Source organism: Zootoca vivipara, chromosome 11, assembly GCF_965207765.1.
Source record: "Zootoca vivipara chromosome 11, rZooViv2.hap1.1, whole genome shotgun sequence".
NCBI lineage: Eukaryota > Metazoa > Chordata > Lepidosauria > Squamata > Lacertidae > Zootoca > Zootoca vivipara.
Genome location: NC_142594.1, coordinates 26,594,200 through 26,600,286, shown reverse-complemented (window position 1 = coordinate 26,600,286; position 6,087 = coordinate 26,594,200).

Below are 6,087 nucleotides of genomic sequence, written 5' to 3'. Positions count from 1 at the left end.
TCATCACTCCAAGGATTGACAGAATGTTATTTCTACCTGAGGATTTTTGAGGCTTAGGCCTCATCTGCACCATACACTTAAAGCACCTTTGTGTCCCCTCCCCGAATAATAGGAACTGTAGTTTAAGGGTGCTGAGAGTTGTTAGAAGACCCCTATTCCCTTCACAGGGGACTGTGGAGAGTGATTGCTGACTCTTAGAGAGGCATAAGTGTGTTTTTAATGCATGGTCTATGTCAGCCTGTACTTCTTTTCAGGATTAGTGATCTTTGAAATTGGACCTGAGCCTCAGGTCTGTTGTGTCAGGCCACTGACCCCAGTACATAGCTGCCAAGTCTTCTGTATTCCCTGGGAAACCCCTGTTTTTCCAGCCGTTTCCCACTGGCAGCCCAGATTTTTTAAAAAATCCGTAAGTCCCCCGGATTCTTACCGGCCTGGGGAGGCTCCTTCTGTGCATGTCTGGAGTCTCTGGACATGCACAGAAGCAATTTATGGCGCTGCGGCCATTTTGGAAATGGGCAGAGCATGTGTAAGAGCAACTTCCAGTGCCACTCTGCCCAGTTCCAAAATGGCCGCAGTGCGACTTCTGGTGCCACGCCACGCCGATCCCAGAATTTTCACCTATGCCCCAGTACCCAGATCTCTAGGCCAGTTGGCACTGCTGCTGGCTACCCTTTGCCATTCTTGTCAGCCTGGGAAACTGCTGCTTCTGCTGGCACTGATTAGGATGAAGAGGGGGCCTGGCAGAGAGAACAGCACATACCCTCCAACATTTCTCCAATGAAAATAGGGACGTCCCATTCCATATTGATAATTTTACTATTTATACCCCACACATATGACTGGGTTGCCCCAGCCACTCTGGGCAGCTTCCAACATATATAAAAACATAACAAAACATTAAACGGTGGGTTTTTTATTAAAAAAACCACTTCCCTATACAGGATTGCCTTCAGATGGCTCAGGGGGTCGCATAACACCATACCCTCCAACATTTCTCCAATGTAAATAGGGACATCCTATGGAAAAGTTTTCCTCTTAAGGAAATCAGCCCTGAGTGCTCCCTGGAAGGACAGATCGTGAAGCTGAGGCTCCAATACTTTGGCCACCTCATGAGAAGAGAAGAATCCTTGGAAAAGACCCTCATGTTGGGAAAGATTGAGGGCACTAGGAGAAGGGGACGTCAGAGGACAAGATGGTTGGACAGTGTTCTCGAAGCTACGAACATGAGTTTGACCAAACTGCGGGAGGCAGTGCAAGACAGGAGTGCCTGGCGTGCTATGGTCCATGGGGTCACGAAGAGTCGGACACGACTAAACGACTAAACAATGGAAAAGTGGGGTATTCTGGGATCAGATCAGATCAGATCAGATCAGATCAGAAACCGGGACGGCTTCTCTAAATCACAGACATCCCTGGAAAATAGAGACACTTGGAGGGTCTGACAGCGCAGGAAGAAGGAAGGCAGCTTAAAGTGGTGTCTATTCAGCCTGGTTATCCACTGCCGCGGCTGACACCTCTCAGGATAGTCAGCCTGGATAAGATGGCAGCAGGCCCAAGGTCTTCTCTGGCCTTCTTCCTGTTTAACTCCTCCTGCCAGGTTGACTCTTCATCTTGCTTGACTGCAATGGTGGCGTGGAGTAGAAAGGGACGGTCTAAGGGGTTTGTTTGTTTGGTTGTTTTGCAAGATATGGGGTGGGTTTTTTGCAAGCTGTGAGGGGGTTGGTGAAGTCTGAGGGTGGATGGGGGGTAACCAAGGTGTAGTTGGGATTTTGGTGAGGGTTTTTTGGTGAGTGGGTAGGCAGAGTTGGTGAGCAAAGGGGATGACCATGTTGGCAAGGTTTAGCGCTCCCAGAGTTCCCTGCAAAGATGGATGGACTGTGAAACCACCCTGGGAATTGTAGCTCTGTGAGGGGAATAAGGGTCTCCTAACAACTCACAGCACTCTTAACAGACTACATTTCCCAGGATTCTCTGGGAAAAGCCATGATTGTTTAAAGTGGTATCATTGTGCTTTAAATGTATGGTCTGCTTATAAAGATAGACACTGTGAGGGACAGGGGATATCGCGAAGTCCCTCCCCTCCTGAGTTCAAGCCCATCCCCGAGCACAGGGGAAAGCAGAGAGAGTTCCGATTCCAATGGGGAAGCAGGAAGTCGTGTCCGAGGCTCAGGCAAGGTAGAGGAGCCAGGGTCCCAGGTGGGACAGGAAGGGGCGAATAAGGGGGGGAGACCCATCCCCCCAACTCCGGAATTACGCAGAAAGAGGAGGGGAAAGAGGATGGGTCTGCCAAAGCTTTTGTGTTGGAGAAAGACGCGCCAAAAGCCATTCGGAGGTTCTGGAACCGACTGACCACATCACTCCGTGTAAATAGCAATGACTTCAGCACTGTAAATACGCAGCACCAATAAAAGAATAAAATGCAGAGCTGCGTAGCGTCGTTACTCTGAAGTAGCCCACTCCGGCCACTGTGACAGACACCATCATTTCATTGGGCAACATCATTTCATTAGGTATCCTGATCTCTGAGAACAACTTTGACTTCCTTTTCCACATCCGCAAGGCAGAAAAACTTATTAAATTAGTGGGAAAAAATATATAATCCTGAAAAATGTCTGTACAATGGTGCGGGCATATGAACAAGTTCCTGGTGCAAGTTTCCAGGAACTTTGTTGCACTCAGTTCCTGCTTATTGCTTGCTTACAAAACTGATTGGCAGAATTGTATTTATTTCTGTAGCCCGCCTGATGTTTCAACTATGGTGAAATCAATGTTGTATCTTTGCCATCTTTAGCGTGTAGTATTGGAAGCTGGACAAGGGGAGTGAGATAACAACAAGTGCTAAGCATGCTTAGTTCAGCTTGCAAATATTTCATTAAGCGATAGCAAACCAGTCCATTACTGTTTCAAAGTTCTCTCAAAGCCGGGTGGTTACTGATTAGTCTGCATATAAGAACTTGGAATAGAAATACTTCGCTGCTCTATTTACCCAGAAACTGCTTTTTTAAATATGAAGTCAGCAAGGACCAGAGATGCCCCTGAACAAAAATAGCAGAATGCTTCCCCCATGTTGCAGATCACATGAGATTATTCCTCAAGAGCTGCTCTGTTTTCTGCTGCTCTAGGGTTTGTAAGTTATGGCTGTTTATTGTTGGCATTACAGTTTTATGTATTTTATTTTATTCCATCCTGGGATCAAGTGATGAAGAGAAGTCCATAAATATCTTACATACATGTACAGTAAACCTGCATAGGTAAAGGTAAAGGACCCCTGGATGGTTAAGTCCAGTCAAAGGCGACTATGGGGTTGCAGCACTCAACTTGCTTTCAGGCCGAGGGAGCTGGCGTTTGTCCACAGACAGCTTTCTGGGTCATGTGGCCAGCATGAATAAACCGCATCTGATGCAACGGGATGCCATGATGGAAACCAGAGTGCACAGAAACACCATTTACCTTCCCGCTGCAGCAGTACCTATTTATCTACTTGCACTGGTGTGCTTTCAGACTGCTACATTGGCAGAAGCTGGGACAGAGCAACAAGAGCTCACACCGTCATGGGGATTTGAACCGCCAATCTTCTGATCGGCAAGCTCAAGAGGCTCAGTGGTTTAGACCACAGCACCACCCGCATCCTTTAAAACCTGCATAGGATACACATTTAACATATGTTATTTCAAATATATGTAGCTGAAGACTGCGTATATTGCAGGACTGAAGGCAGAAGAAAGCTGGAAGCCCCAAGCAAACCGAGTGCAAAAAGAGCTTTGAAGCTGCGATCCTTTCCTTCTGGGCAAGTCATGCTTGGTGCACCCTGAAGGTGTCTTTGGTCAGTGGAGCAGTTGCTCTGGGAGTGGTGGGGATGCTCTCGCAGGAAGAAGAGTTTGGATTTGATATCCCACTTTATCACTACCCTAAGGAGTCTCAAAGCGGCTAACAATCTCCTTTCCCTTCCTCTCCCACAACAAACACTCTGTGTGGTGAGTGGGGCTGAGAGACTTCAAAGAAGTGTGACTAGCCCAAGGTCACCCAGAAGCTGCATGTGGAGGAGCGGAGACGCAAACCCGGTTCCCCAGATTACGAGTCTACCGCTCTTAACCACTACACCACACTGGCTCTCAGTTATTTTCTGACTTCCAGTTATTTTCTTCCAGTAAGAAGGGCCACAACAAAAATCTGGTTTTTGTTTATTTCTTTATACCACCTAGGTGATTCACATGAAATTATGGGGAAATCACCCAAGGCAATCTGATCAATTAGGCAGCTGGGATAGCTCAGCCAGTAGAGCATGAGACTCTTAATCTCAGGGTCGTGGGTTCTAGTCCCACCTTGAGTGAAAGATTCCCCCATTGCAGGGGTTGGAGTTGATGCTCCTTGTGGTCCCTCCCAACTCTATAATTCTGTATTGAGATTGAATCCTCACTTGAGCCACTTGTTGTTACACAACGACATCATGGTTCCTGCTGAACTGAATGAGATTTAGAACTGTGCTGCATATTGGCCTGATCCAGCTTTGGAGGCCACAAATAGAGCTTCAGAAGACTTGAATTATGTCCCTTTAAGTTGTCTATATTTGCTGTCCTCTGAATGGCAGTATTGAAGGGTGGGGTGTAACATTTGCAAATAAACGAATATTTGTCTGAAAATATTCATCATTTTCACTCTTGGGCATCATCATCTCATTTGGCATGGTACCTGCACTCAGTTTTCATAGGCGAAGGAACCGAGAGCATTTCCTCCTGTGCAGGGTGGTTCTGAATACTCATACATTTGGAATCTCTGTTGACTGCAGACAATGACCTCAGTTAAACAGCAAGTGGCTGAGGTTTCTAAAAGCACCTGTTCTGACTCCATGGATACGCTGCAGTGCGAGAATGCAGCGTTATGTGCTGCAGCCTGCTGTAATTCCCTCCTGCAAAAAATCCTGAGTGTCTGGATGCGACCTGGACTGGCAGCCGACTTTTAAACACAGTAGATGAGACAGTGTCCCCTGCTGAAACCTGCAGGCAGACACCTGTCTGCCCTTTGAGGTACAGAACAGAAGGGAATGACTGTGGGGCTCAGCTAGAGGGCTGCTGCTGCTCCTGACCTGAGTCACTAGGAGGCGCTGTGGAGGGCATTGTCAGAGGAGGAATGGGAGGAGCTTAGAGGATAGGTGTCGGAAAACCCCAGGAAGGGTCCCACTAGGTTGCAGGTCATTGATTCTGGGACACAAGAGGTGTCTGACCCTGGGAAAGGACCCTATCACTTTCTCTTTTTTTATGTGGTCATAGACGTGAACAGAAGGGCCCAGTGGCTTGAGCGATAGAGATCTGGACCCGGGTGATGATCCAAGTGGGTCAACAGAGGATCCTTCTATCCTTCTCCCCGTCCATCACCACCAGGAGGTGGCTAGCAGAAAACTATTATCTCTCATCACAGAGATGCCAGCACCAGGACAAGTCCAGTCCACCTGAAGGTCTGCTCAATGGCTCAACCAATATCCGGACTCCAGCCACTTGTTATGCTAAAGCTGTGCCTGCCCCACTCTTTGAAAGGAAGGTGCAGCAAGTGTGTGTTGCTTGCTGGATCAACATCTTAGCTTTATGCTTACCCATGCAGTTAACCTCTCACGTAGCTGTGCATTCTTCTAACCTGGGATATGCTTTATGTACTGATCTAATATGAAAATTAAGGACTTGGGTAGAACTGGTGCTGTAAGCTCAAGTTCTTCATCCATCAAAGAGAACCAGGACTACCCCCCCCCACACACACACACCCAGCATCCACCACCTATGACAACTGTCCAATGGTAGGGCCAGCCTTATGCATTACTGGGTTAAATTGTGGATCTGCAAGTTGAGCAACTGACCATATTCCTCCTCAGAGTCTCCATATGCTTCATCTGTTGCCCACAGAGATTTAGAAAGCATTTATTGTGCACCCTGATGGTGCCTCGCTCTTTTCCAAGCAGTACCAGAAGAGATTTAAAAAACTTTTAAAAAGGCATCATCAAGAATGGTCTGGCAATGTAGGTTAAAACCGGTTTGGCAAATGAGCTCAAGATCTCAGAGGGCGTGGTGTTGTACATTCTTAAGCACAATCCATTGGTAA